The sequence below is a fragment of the Scyliorhinus canicula genome, chromosome 5, assembly GCF_902713615.1.
Source record: "Scyliorhinus canicula chromosome 5, sScyCan1.1, whole genome shotgun sequence".
Classification (NCBI taxonomy): domain Eukaryota; kingdom Metazoa; phylum Chordata; class Chondrichthyes; order Carcharhiniformes; family Scyliorhinidae; genus Scyliorhinus; species Scyliorhinus canicula.
The window spans coordinates 9964077-9978675 of NC_052150.1; the positions used below are offsets into that span (position 1 = coordinate 9964077).

Here is a 14599-nt window from a genome sequence, read left to right on the forward strand (position 1 = left end):
AGGAGCTGCGCTCCGAAAGCTAGTGTTTGAAACAAACCTGTTGGACTTTAACCTGGTGTTGTAAGACTTCTTACTGTACTTTACATACATATAGAGTTACGGAAAGTGATGATAGAGGCTCCAATCTGTTCCTCAACATAGCTGACCAGGAATCTCTCCCACTTTTACCCCCAGGCATTGGAAAGATTTACGATTTGATTCCTGTTTGACCACGTTATGAATGCCCCTGCCTTGGCTATCATGTTCTAGAGAGGGACTTGAACCTTGAGTTTCTGACTCAGGCACACTGCGCCACAAGACCATTTTGTATCCTCCACCATTGGCGGCTCCACTTGCAGTTACCTTGACTCTAAGCTCTGGAATTCCCTCCCGAAACCTCTTCACTTTTCCTTTCTCTTTTAAGATCCTCCAATAAACTCACCTCTCCCATCAAGATTTTAGTCACTCAAAAAAGTTTCAAATTGCTTTGATTGGTTTTCTTATTGCTTTATTGTGTTAAAAATGTGCCATATAAATGTAAGCTGTTGTTAAAAGTTACAGACTTTGACCTGATCTTCAGATTCCTTCGAATGAGCACACCACATCTTTATCTAAGTCACCTTAGTGTACTAAATTAATTTTGGGCCATGACTTCCGCAGTGTCAATTCACAGCTGATTTCCAGACCGTACCCACTTACCTGCGCTAAAATGTCCAGGTGGCCCTGTACATAACTGCCTGTTAAAGGGCCGACCTATCATGTGCCTCGGCCACCACCCGCACAGAGTTTCCCAGGCTTTGGACATCTTGATCCATGGTCGATACCATCACCCCAAGGGCCTCCACCGCGGACGCCACCCGTTCAGTGTTGGCCTGGGTGGCACACATGGTCGGCACCACCTCTTGTGGTGGTTGGATTCCTCCAACTGCACCTGCAGGCGCCGGATGGTTGCTGTCACCATCTCATGTAGTCCCTGGCTCTGTGTCTGCATCTCCCGTATCGATGAGTCCGCCCTTTCCAGGACCTGAGACCCGTCTGGATGGTAGCTAGTCGCTGGGGTCGCCCTCTGGCCGTCCGCCACCTCGGAAGTTCCTACCTTCACCTGATGTACCACTGCACGTGTGTGGGTGCACCACAGCTCAGCAGGGGCTCACTCGGTTCCCCAATGTTGACCTCCGCCTTGGCGACTACCCGCTCTCCAGGCCAATGCCCACCACATCCCCGGAGGGGAGAGGCCTTGGATTGGTTAATTATTAGAAAGCAAAGAGTGGGGATTAATGGGTGTTTCTCTGGTTGGCAATCAGTAGCTAGTGGTGTCCCTCAGGGATCCGTGTTGGGCCCACAATTGTTCACAATTTACATAGATGATTTGGAGTTGGGGACCAAGGGCAATGCGTCCAAGTTTGCAGACGACACTAAGATGAGTGGCAAAGCGAAAAGTGCAGAGGATACTGGAAGTCTGCAGAGGGATTTGGATAGGTTAAGTGAATGGGCTAGGGTCTGGCAGATGGAATACAATGTTGACAAATGTGAGGTTATCCATTTTGATAGGAATAACAGCAAAAGGGATTATTATTTAAATGATAAAATATTAAAGCATGCTGCTGTGCAGAGAGACCTGGGTGTGCTAGTGCATGAGTCGCAAAAAGTTGGTTTACAGGCGCAACAGGTGATTAAGAAGGCAAATGGAATTTTGTCCTTCATTGCTAGAGGGGGAGTTTAAGACGAGGGAGGTTATGCTGCAATTGTATAAGGTGTTAGTGAGGCCACACCTGGAGTATTGTGTTCAGTTTTGGTCTCCTTACCTGAGAAAGGACGTACTGGCACTGGAGGGTGTGCAGAGGAGATTCACTAGGAGCTGAAGGGGTTGGATTACGAGGAGAGGTTGAGTAGACTGGGACTGTACTCGTTGGAATTTAGAAGGATGAGGGGGGATCTTATAGAAACATATAAAATTATGAAGGGAATAGATAGAATAGATGTGGGCAGGTTGTTTCCACTGGTGGGTGAAAGCAGAACTAGGGGCATAGTCTCAAAATAAGGGGAAGTAGATTTAGGACTGAGTTTAGGAGGAACTTCTTCACCCAAAGGGTTGTGAATCTATGGAATTCCTTGCCCAGTGAAGCAGTTGAGGCTCCTTCATTAAATGTTTTTAAGATACAGATAGATAGTTTTTTGAAGAATAAGGGGATTAAAGATTAAGTTCAGCCATGATCTCATTGAATGGCGGAGCAGGCTCGAGGGGCCAGATGGCCTACTCCTGCTCCTAGTTCTTATGTTCTTATGTCCAGCGGGCCCCCTGCAGGCTGCTCCCTTTCCCTCTGGTCGTGCGCCCCCTTCTCCTGGTGGAGGGGACAGAAATGTATGGTGTGAGAGGGTTGGACGTGGGCAGCACAGGGAATGGGCAGCTCAAGGCCTATGTGTGCAGGGCACCAGGCCATGCCAGGTGGTATGGGTGTTGGCATGTGGGGCAGGGTGGGGTGTGAGTAGACTACCGGCGGGTGGGCTTTGGTCACCCTCTGGGTGGGGGGGGGGGGGTGGTACAGGTGTGTGGAACGGGGGCTGATCTCCTCCTGGCCTCAACTCCACCATCCTGCCCGTTCTCCATAATCCTTCAACCCATTGTCAATTAAAAACCTGTTTTAACTCCTCAAATTTACTCACCGCTCCATCATCGACTGCACTGTGGGGTGGCGAATTCCACAGGTGCGCAAGCCTTTGGGAGAAGTAGTTTCTCCTCAACTTCGTTTTAAATTTACTACCTCTTATCCTAAGACTATGGCCTCTCGTTCTAGATGCCCCACAAGAGGAAGCACCCGCTCCACGTCTGCTTTATCCGTACCTTTTAGCACCTTGTATACCTCAATTTGATCCCCCCTCATTCTTCTAAACTCTAAAGTATAGGCCTAAACTGTTCAATCTCTCTTCACATGGCACACCCCTCATATCTGTGGAATCAATCTGGTGAACCTCCTCTGAACTGCCTCCAATGTCACCACAGCCTTCCTCAAATAAGGAGACCAAAAGTGGACACAATACTCCACGAGTGGTCTCACCAATGCCTTGTACAGTTGCAACAACACTTCCTGATCTTTATACTCTATTCCGTTGGCCAACATTCCGTTCGCTTTCTTTATTATCGGCTGTACCTGCGTGCTAGTTTTTCGCGATTCAGTCCCGGCGTCAGCACTTAGTCTCTGAAACGGAGAATCCGGTCATTTGTTTTCAAACCACCAAGCGTGTCCTGGTGGATTTGAGCGATCCCTCACCTCTAGTTGTACACGATTATAGCCAATAGGATCAACAGATGTTTGGACACTGAGTGAATCAAGAAACGTGGAGCAAAATGGAGTTGGTGGGGATGATCTTGTTGAATGCTGGAGCACGCTCGAGCAGCTGTATGGCCCAGCCCCTGTTCCCATTTCTTGTGATGTGGAGATGCCGGCGTTGGACTGGGGTGAGCACAGTTCTTGTGTGATATATTCTCAGATTAAATTTCATATTCACACAAGCGAATAATCATTTGCGCTCGGCGCCCAATAAAATCTATTACACACTGTCCTCCCACAGCTCAAAATTCAATTACCTTTATATCCTAATGAATGATTGTATTTCTGCACAGTGGGGAGATTTTTCATTCCATTGTTTTGCCTTTCACGCTGACCGCGTCGTTTTCAGTTACTGTATAAAGATAGGCAATTTTTACAGCAAATAAATGGAAAGATTGTAAATGGAGCCAGATCTGCCTTTTACCAGTGAGAATGATGCAAAGAGTCAGGTGAAGCTATTTCTCCACCCCCCCCCCCCCCAAAATAAACCCAGCATGGTTGATTTGTCAGGATTCATTTGCGACAAGGAAGTCTGCTGTGCCACTGTGGAATGGCCATGATAAAAACGTTCTGACTATGGCCTTATTTGTAGCATGTGTGTAGCGCTGATCAGAAACCGCAAGGTTTATTATCAATAAACTTCACTGAGTTGGCCATAATGAGGATCTGTGAAGTTTGAATTGGATGAGCTGAAACAGTTGTAGATTATTCCCTGTTGAGACAGAAATACATTTCCATCTTTCCTAGCGCTCAGGCAGATGCCATTTACACCTACGTTCTCAGTTATTAACCAGAGAGTCACAAAGGTTGATTTAATTCCTGCACAAGGACCTGAGTCACTCCCAGTTCATCGGCTGTTTTGGAAGTGGGCATTGTATCTTTTGTTCAGTAACCGTCCAACCCTGTAACTCCTGGGGCCAGCTGTTCCGGTTAAATACCCGTTGCAGTTTTCCGTCTCGTATGAAGATGGTTTGCGCCATGGTGGTCAACTGCGTTCAGGATCGCTTGCGGTGGCTCAGGTTCCGCACTCTGGCACGGTGGTATGTGCCCCAGTCGCTGTAGGGAAAGGCAGCGGGCTGGGAAGGTACACGTTTCGATGGCCTCTCTCTTCACTGAACCCTCTTCTCGGCCAGCTAAGCTTCTCATTTCTGCTCGCCTCTTCCAATGTGCTTCCAAATAGCCAGCCTTCAGAGGTCACGGCTGCCAGCGACTTTCCCCCAGTTGCCGGTGTCAATGTCCTCCACCTTCATATCTCGCTTGTCGCAGAGGTATGTATACCCAGAAGGGCACTACCCAAAGGCCAGTTCACTGTGCAGAAAGCAGTTTGATACATGGTCCTTATCCACCCAATGGACATGGCCGAGCCAGGGCAGATGTCCTTGGCCTAGCAATGAGTGTAAGCTAATGGTATTAGCATGCCCAAGGACATCTGACTTGGTGACATTCTCCTGCCAAGATATTAGGATTACCCACTCTCCCGCAGTGACTGGGGGACTATTGGACTTTCTGCCAATGTCTCGGAATGATTGGGAGTCTACCGGATTCGCCGTCAATCTCCCGCCGGTTATTAAAAGTAGTCCGGGAGATTTTGAAACGACGTTGCGAACAAACGATGCTCGGGAATGGTGCGAAGGCTCTGGGCCAGTCAACGTTCATTGAAAAGCGTCTCCCGATTACGTTCTCAGTGTGACGAGATAAAACGCAAAGTGACTCACTCACACGCGCCCGGCGCTCACACACGTTGCTGCGCTGCTCGTTTTCCCGCTGGCCCAGAGCCTCCACCTCAAGGAGAGGAGGTAAAACGAGGAGCTGGTGACACTACAAGGGCAACTGAACTTTCAGCAGTTTGGAAAATTCACCTGAGCCAGTGGAGAAAGCTTTGTACACACTGGGAGCCCCGAGACTCAAGGTAAGGGAACGTTGCTGCTGGGCTGGGAAAATTCCATTAACCCTCCAAAATCCTGGAAAATTAAAAAGCTTTCTTCCAGCTGAGGTAATTTGGTAAAAGGAATCCTGCTGCTTATATTCTAGCGTGAGGAAAGCAAGCCTAATAGCATTTTGGTAAATGTCTGGCTGATTTCTCTATCGGGTGTCCTGAAACGTTAAACTGGATTCACCGACTGGGAAACTTTGCAGCATTTGGCACGAGTTTCTGTTTTTGTTTTTAATTCGGAGGTGAAGGCTCCTCAGTCTCTGACCCCTGCGAACCCCACAGAGCAGAGCTGGGCGCTGAGCCATGGACGGTCCTGGAGAATCGCTGTGGGTTCTGGAACATTCCCCCCCCCCCCGCCTCCTGCTCACAACTCACAGCAAATCAGCCTCTTGGGGGTGGGGGGCTCGGACGTATTGCCAGTGATCCCAGGATGGAGTTGGGATGCAAATCAGTCCTATTGGGATTTTACTGGGTTGGGATGGAAGAGGGTCTGATTTTAGTGAGTGGGAGTTTGAGGAGGGGGGAAAACCCACTCTGCTGGTGCTGCAGGTTTATATCGATTCCCCAGGGACAGGGCATCTTCAGTGGTTTCAATGTGTGTCAATCCCCAGGGAATTGACGTCAATCTGCAGCATCGGCACAACAAACGTCTTCCTCTTGATCTGTTTGGGTGGAAATTGATCCTGATGGGATTTTATTTTCTGGGGGAGGAAAATATCGATCTTCACGGGATTTTAACCCAGGTGGAACTGGAAGCAATAACGTAAATACTGCAAATGCTGGAAATCCAAACTAAAAGCAGAAAAATCCTGGAAATGCTCAGCCGGTCAGGAAGCATCTGTGGAGGAAGAAAGAGTTAATGGGCGCGATTATCCGCTCCCCACACCGGGTGGGAGAATCGCAGAGGGCCGGGTGACTCACGACACGCCCCCCTGGCGCCCCCCGCGATTCTCCCACCCCACCGTTCGGAAGAATCGTCGGTCGCCGTTTTTCACGGCGACCGTCGATTCTCCGACCCGGATGGGCCGAGCGGCCTGCCGTTCGCAACCGGTTCACAACGGCGGCAACCACACCTGGTCGCTGCCGTCGTGAACCTGGCGGCAAAAGCTGGTTTGAAGCTTGTGGGGGGCGGAGAGGGGACTGAGCACAACGGCCGTGCTCGGGAGGGGACTGGCCCGCGATCGGTGCCCACCGATCGTCGGGCCGGCGTCTTAAAGGGACGCACTCTTTCCCCTCCGCCGCCCCGCAAGATCAAGCCGCCACGTCTTGCAGGGCAGCGGAGGGGAAGACGGCAACCGCGCATGCGCGGGTTTGAGCCGTCAGCCGTCGTGACGTCAGCCGCGCATGCGCGGTTTGGAGCCGGCCAACCTGCGCATGCGTGGCTGACATCACCTATGCGCGCCGGCCGCGTCATTCTCGGCGTGCCGAGAGTTACGGAATGCCGCTCCTAGCCCCGCGGGTGGGGGGTGAATAAGGTGAGAGGAGCGGCCTCCGAGGCCGTCGTGAAACTCGGCCGAGTTCCACGACGGCCTTCCCGATTTTTCGTGGGAGCGGAGAATTAGAATTAGGGAGAATTTAGGGCCTCACGGTAGCATGGTGGTTAGCATCAATGCTTCACAGCTCCAGGGTCCCAGGTTCGATTCCCGGCTGGGTCACTGTCTGTGTGGAGTCTGCACGTTCTCCCCGTGTGTGCGTGGGTTTCCTCCGGGTGCTCCGGTTTCCTCCCACAGTCCAAAGATGTGCGGGTTAGGTGGATTGGCCATGCTAAATTGCCCGTAGTGTAAGGTTAATGGGGGGATTGTTGGGTTACGGGTATACGGGTTACGTGGGTTTAAGTAGGGTGATCATTGCTCGGCACAACATCGAGGGCCGAAGGGCCTGTTCTGTGCTGTACTCTTCTATGTTCTATGTTCTATGTTAACTCCGCCCAATGTTTTGAGTCTGTGTGATTCCTCCGCAGAGCTTTCAGAATTGGAAGTATTTTACTTTAGTGAAGTTTCCACTTGAGGACAAGATGAACTTCAGGGCCGTACATTGAAATCGTGCATTATTGCTCATTCACACAAAACTGCAGTGAATGTGCAAAGCTGGATTCTCAAGGCTGCTCTGTATAAAAGGGATTGTGTTCCCACTCTGTACAAACAGGGATGTTCACAACAGGAAACTTTCTCCAGGGATTTGTTTTCTTCTCTCGCACCTCCTTAGAACCTGCTCGAGCCACACCGCCAGCTTTGACATTAGTTCTGTCGACATTTTGTTATATTGGGAACCCTGTAAAAAAAAATGCTGAAGGTATGTGAAGATGGAAACTGTTAATCCTCCCCCCCTATGTAGCATATGTTATCCAGGTCTCACCACTGCAGAGGACTGCACTGAGCACACAGTCTTGGTACACTTACAGTTCGGTATTCTCAGTCAGGATGCTGTTGTTCCACGCTCGCTGTTGTTCCACATTCTCTTACTCAGCTTGCACACAATGACTGCAGCTTTTGTGATGTGTGCGTTGATTTCAGCATCAGGTGACAGATTGCTGGTGATTGTGGAGACCAGATATGTGAAGCGATCAGCAACCTCCAGTGTCACATTGTCACTGCTGATCGATGGTGGTATGGCTGGACCATGTCTTCCTGATGCTGATGGTCACCCAAAGTCTTTACAGGTGTGAGGGAGTCTGTCCCTTTGGTTCTGAAGGTGTTCCTCAATGGAATGCTGGTGTGGCATCATCAACTTGGATCAGCTCTCTGAGAGTTGGCACATCTCTGTCTTGGATCCAGATAAGCAAGGGTTCCGTCAGTTCTGATATATAAGTAGACACCCTCTGGAGATGACCTGATGGCAATTGACAGCAGCAAAGAATACATCCCTGTTTGAGCCCAGACTAAATGGCCCTCTGAATAACGTACTTTCCCCATTTCTCATGGCTCTAGATTTATATTGTAAAACTTTCCACCTCTGGGACTCTGTTTATGGTTTATTTCAACACAGCTAATTGGAGGACATCCAGATTTCATGGAGAGAAACCATCTCCTTCCATGAATGAAACGGTATCTTGTATGTGAGAATGAATGCTTTGATAGTGCGGGAGAAAGGCTGTGATGTTCATGTGCAACTTACTGTGAAGAATTGTCTATTATTTGTCATTTTGTGGTGATATTTCAGTGAAGGAGAAATGGTGAAATGAAAGGATTTAGTAGCAACTTTATCAGCACTATTCTGTTTGATGTGTTGGAACCAATCCTCTTCCTGACCCCAGTGCAGAATGGAAGCAAATGATTAATTCAAACTTCTATAATTCACAAGAGAAGACGCAACTCTGGGGGGAAAAAATGAAATGTTTCTACTTTCGTTGTGTTTGAATGTTGAATTAAAAAAAACATATATTTTAAGGGCGCAGTCTTACTCCAGTGTGATTCCAATTAAGTCATAGCTACACTAACCTAGGAATTGTACATATAACCCCATCGCCTAACCCTCCCGTTCTCCACACACACAAATATAAATTAAGATAAGACTGTTTCTAGTCTGGTAATGCCGTCAAAATAGAATTGGGAGAAATACGTGAAGTGGGGTCAGTGGAGGTGACTGTAATATTTTGACGTGCGGTTTCCTATTTAATCCAGTAATATCTAAAGCTGCCCGAGTGAAACAAGTTCTGAATGTCACAAAAGGATTCCAGTCAGTAAAGTAGCTGATGGGGAAGCGCATTTTTGTGAGGGTTGAAGAAAAAATGTACAAAGGACTCTCAGCATCTGAACATAGGTTCTGGAGGAGGCCATTCGGCCCCTCGACCTCATTCTATCATTCAATGAGATCATGGCTGACTCCATGCAGCCCCCCCCCCTTTTTCCCATATCGCTTGATACCCTTGCTTAACAAAAATCTTATCAATTTCTGTTTTAAAATTAATAATCGATCCTGCGTCAATTGTTGTTCGAGGGTGAGCGTTCCAAACTTTTACCACCCTTTGTGCGGTGAAGAGTTTCCTAATTTCACTCCTGGGCTCTAACCTTTGGACAGCGTCTGTCAGTCCCAGTCTCCCCAGCCAGCAGAAATTGTTTCTTTTCATTGCCTCTCCTCTCTCTGTTCCACTTACTACCCCTCAACCTTCCGAATTGCAGGATCTACAATCTGAGTAACCTGTCCTTGTGACTTAGTGGGGAATTTGAAAGGGGGGGGGGGGGGGGGGTGAAGGTCGGGGGGGGGGGGGGGCGGGGAGGAGGAGGTTAATGATTTGATAGCTCAGCCATTCTGACAAAGGTTGGCACCTGAAGCGTTAACTTTCTCTCTCAGATGCTGTTGAATCTCTTTAGCGTTATCAATTTTTGTTTTTTCTTGACAGGACGAGAAGTGGGGTGGGTGTGGGGTGTGTGTGGGGGGTGGGGGGGGGGGGGTGAAGAGAGAAACATAAAGTGTGTGTTTTATTCCAATAGCTCCTTGATCAACCTGTTATAGTGACTCCTCCACTTGAGCATGTGGACTTGCAGTACGTTGATCGTTGGCTATCTCTGTCGTGTTAATAGCTGATCGTGGGAATGGACTCCAGTATTAGATATTATATGATATACACTCTACCATATATGGGGGTCACCTGACCTGGGGGTTAAAGGTCTGATAGAGCATGTTAGAGGCGGTTGGGATAAGGCTTCAGATGCATTGCAGACGTGTGTTCCTGTCAGGAAAAAGGTGTTATCAATCAAGTTAGTTCAACAGCGATGGTGTTGGTTGGAGTGCATCATAAGAACAAGAGAATCTCTCATACCACGGGCTGGGTTCTCCATCAGCGGTATCCCCCGTTTCACCGGCAGCGCAGTCACACCCATGGATTTCCTGTCGGCGTGGGGGTACCCACAATGGGAAACCCCTTGGGCCGGCTGCCAGGACGGAGGACCTCCCCTGCTGGCGGGGGCGCGCCGCACCGGAAAACGTTAAAATATTGAAAACTCCCTCCCACACCAACTCTTTAACGCCATTGTGAATTGGTGACATTCACTTACAGTTTTCAAATCTCTCATGTGATTATTTAAATGTTGATCAAGGCAAACATTTACTGCCCATCCTGGACTGCCCTTGAGAAGGTGGTGGTGGGTCGCTTTCTTGAAGCGCTGCAGTCCAGGCGGTGCAGGTACACCCACTGTGCTGTTAGAACATAGAACGATACAGCGCAGTACAGGCCCTTCGGCCCTCGATGTTGCACCGACATGGAAAAAATCTAAAGGCCATCTAACCTACACTATGCCCTTATCATCCATATGCTTATCCAATAAACTTTTAAATGCCCTCAATGTTGGCGTGTTCACTACTGTTGCAGGTAGGGCATTCCACGGCCTCACCACTCTTTGCGTAAAAAACCCACCTCTGACCTCTGTCCTATATCTATTACCCCTCAATTTAAGGCTATGTCCCCTCGTGCTAGCCACCTCCATCCGCGGGAGAAGGCTCTCGCTGTCCACCCTATCTAACCCTCTGATCATTTTGTATGCCTCTATTAAGTCACCTCTTAACCTTCTTCTCTCTAACGAAAACAACCTCAAGTCCATCAGCCTTTCCTCATAAGATTTTCCCTCCATACCAGGCAACATCCTGGTAAATCTCCTCTGCACCCGTTCCAAAGCTTCCACGTCCTTCCTATAATGAGGCGACCAGAACTGTACGCAATACTCCAAATGCGGCCGTACTAGAGTTTTGTACAACTGCAACATGACCTCATGGCTCCGGAACTCAATCCCTCTACCAATAAAGGCCAACACACCATAGGCCTTCTTCACAACCCTATCAACCTGGGTGGCAACTTTCAGGGATCTATGTACATGGACACCGAGATCCCTCTGCTCATCCACACTACCAAGAATTTTACCGTTAGCCAAATATTCCGCATTTCTGTTATTCTTTCCAAAGTGAATCACCTCACACTTCTCCACATTAAACTCCATTTGCCACCTCTCAGCCCAGCTCTGCAGCTTATCTATGTCCCTCTGTAACCTGCAACATCCTTCCGCACTGTCTACAACTCCACCGACTTTAGTGTCGTCTGCAAATTTACTCCCCCATCCTTCTGCGCCCTCCTCTATGTCATTTATAAAAATGACAAACAGCAACGGCCCCAGAACAGATCCTTGTGGTACGCCACTCGTAACTGAACTCCATTCTGAACATTTCCCATCAACTACCACTCTCTGTCTTCTTTCAACTAGCCAATTTCTGATCCACATCTCTAAATCACCCTCAATCCCCAGCCTCCGTATTTTCTGCAATAGACGACCGTGGGGAACCTTATCAAACGCTTTACTGAAATCCATATACACCACATCAACTGCTCTACCCTCGTCTACCTGTTCAGTCACCTTCTCAAAGAACTCGATAAGGTTTGTGAGGCATGACCTACCCTTCACAAAACCATGCTGACTGTCCCTAATCATATTATTCTTATCTAGATGATTATAAATCGTATCTTTTATAATCCTCTCCAAGACTTTACCCACCACAGACGTTAGGCTCACCAGCCTATAGTTACCGGGGTTATCTCTACTCCCCTTCTTGAACAAAGGGACCACATTTGCTATCCTCCAGTCCTCTGGCACTATTCCTGTAGCCAATGATGACCTAAAAATCAAAGCCAAAGGCTCAGCAATCTCTTCCCTGGCTTCCCAGAAAATCCTAGGATAAATCCCATCCGGCCCCGGGGACTTATCTATTTTCACCTTGTCCAGAATTGCCAACACTTCTTCCCTACGCACCTCAATGCCATCTATTCTAATAGCCTGGGTCTCAGCATACTCCTCCACAATATTATCTTTTTCTTGAGTGAATACTGACAAAAAGTATTCATTTAGTATCTCGCTTATCTCCTCAGCCTCCACACACAACTTCCCACCACTGTCCTTGACTGGCCCTACTCTTACCCTAGTCATTCTTTTATTCCTGACATACCTATAGAAAGCTTTTGGGTTTTCCTTGATCCTACCTGCCAAAGACTTCTCATGTCCCCTCCTTGCTCGTCTCAGCTCTCTCTTTAGATCCTTCCTCGCTTCCTTGTAAATATCAAGCGTCCCAACTGAAACTTCACGCCTCATCTTCACATAGGCCTCCTTCTTCCTCTTAACAAGAGATTCCACTTCTTTGGTAAACCACGGTTCCCTCGCTCGACCCCTTCCTCCCTGCCTGACTGGTACGTACTTATCAAGAACATGCAATAGCTGTTCCTTGAACAAGCTCCACATATCCAGTGTGCCCAACCCTTGCAGCCTACTTCTCCAACCAACACATCCTAAGTCATGCCTAATGGCATCATAATTGCCCTTCCCCCAGCTATAACTCTTGCCCTGCGGGGTATACTTATCCCTTTCCATCACTAAAGTAAAGGTCACCGAATTGTGGTCACTGTTTCCAAAGTGCTCACCTACCTCCAGATCTAACACCTGGCCTGGTTCATTACCCAAAACCAAATCCAATGTGGCCTCGCCTCTTGTTGGCCTGTCAACATATTGTGTCAGGAAACCCTCCTGCACACATTGTACAAAGAATGACCCATCTAATGTCCTCGAACTATATCTTTTCCAGTCAATATTTGGAAAGTTAAAGTCTCCCATAACAACTACCCTGTTACTTTCGCTCTTTTCCAGAATCATCTTTGCCATCCTTTCCTCTACATCCCTAGAACTATTAGGTGGCCTATAGAAAACTCCCAACAGGGTGACCTCTCCTTTCCTGTTTCTAACCTCAGCCCATACTACCTCAGAAGAAGAGTCCCCATCTAGCACCCTTTCCGCCACCGTAATACTGTCCTTGACTAGCAGCGCCACACCTCCCCCTCTTTTGCCCCCTTCTCTGAGCTTACTAAAACACCTAAACCCCGGAACCTGCAACAACCATTCCTGTCCCTGCTCTATCCATGTCTCTGAAATGGCCACAACATCGAAGTCCCATCGAAGTGTTAGGGAGGGAGCTCCAGGATTTTGACCCAGCGAAAGTGAAGGGACGGTTGATTTATTTCCAGGTGGAACGTGCAGAGTCAGGAATGCCCTGTTTGCTCTCTATCATTTTGAGGTTCCTCTCATAGAATAAGATCCCCTTATTTGGCCATTTTGGTGCAAATACTGCTCAATTGGGAAATGCCTCATTCCGGCAAGTGAAACACTAATAAGGAATACAGATTGCTGGCATTTGAACTGTTCAGCATCTGCTGCGACTCTTTGGCATAATATTGTCAATCATACAGCACTTTGAAATATATTTCTGCTGTGAATACGCTGGGTGGTTGCTATTTGTAACCCTTAGTCATGAAGACATGTGACAGTCCTTGCTATCGGTGCGCAGCGTGAATCTACAACTTGGAGGTCTAAAAATAGCCGTTCTATAATGAAGGTAATGTAATAGTTGTCCTTCTGTCTTGAACAATCCAAAGTAACGGCGAGTATCCGTGAGACTTAAGTCTGTGATATTGGATTTAATAATAGTAACCTTTATTGTCACAAGTAGGCAATGAAGTTACTGTGAAAAGCCCCTAGTCACCATTCTGGCACCTGTTTGGGTACACGGAGGGAGAATTCACAATGTCCAATTCACCCAACAAGCATGTCTTTTGGGACTTGTGGAAGGAAACTGGAGCACCCGGAGGAAACCCACGCAGACACGGGGAGAACGTTCAGACTCCGCACAGACAGTGACCCAAGCCGAGAATCGAACCTGGGACCCTGGCGCTGTGAAGCAACAGTGCTGACCACTGTGCTACCGTGCCAATTTGAAATCCTGGATGCGTAAGAATAAATCATCTGTGCTTAATGCGCTCGAGCGAAAGGGTTATTTTTTTAAAATTGTAATTACGTGAATCTTTGCAATTCCACCAGCAGAGCTAAATTGCCTTCTAATGTAATATTAATGAACAATATTCTGTGGCTACAAGGGGTAAAGTAATGTCTCCTATTTTTACATAATATTATATGCCTCTTCAGACTACAGGCCTTAAATTGGGCAGCGACTTACTTTAAGCAGAGAATACTCCAGAAACAAGTTTCTCCATCACAACACAAGAACACGCCTTCTGTTCCCGAGGATTGGTTACCATTCTAAGATTTAATGATGAGAAGGATGAATTAAGGGAATTAGCTAATAAATGGCAAATTGCGTTCAATCTGGATAAAGGCAAAAAATAAGAAATATTGGAGTAGATAATACAGCGGCAGATAGGGGGCTACACTGAAAGGCCTTCAAAAATGGACGCAGCAGCATGGTTAACTTAGTTGACAGGGCACTTACTCCCAGTTATTGGGTGGAATTCTGGGATAAATCCCATGGTACGGGGAAGGGGAGGGTGATGGGAAGGGTTTCTGCTGCAAAGCCTGATGGGAAATCACACAATATC

The 14599-nt window shown here is 47.9% G+C and overlaps 1 protein-coding gene across 3 annotated transcripts in view; it reads left to right on the forward strand.

The window, feature by feature from the left end:
* nek11 (NIMA-related kinase 11) overlaps positions 1–14599 on the forward strand; it is a 336506-nt gene that overhangs the window by 96764 nt on the left and 225143 nt on the right. The window lies entirely within an intron of this gene.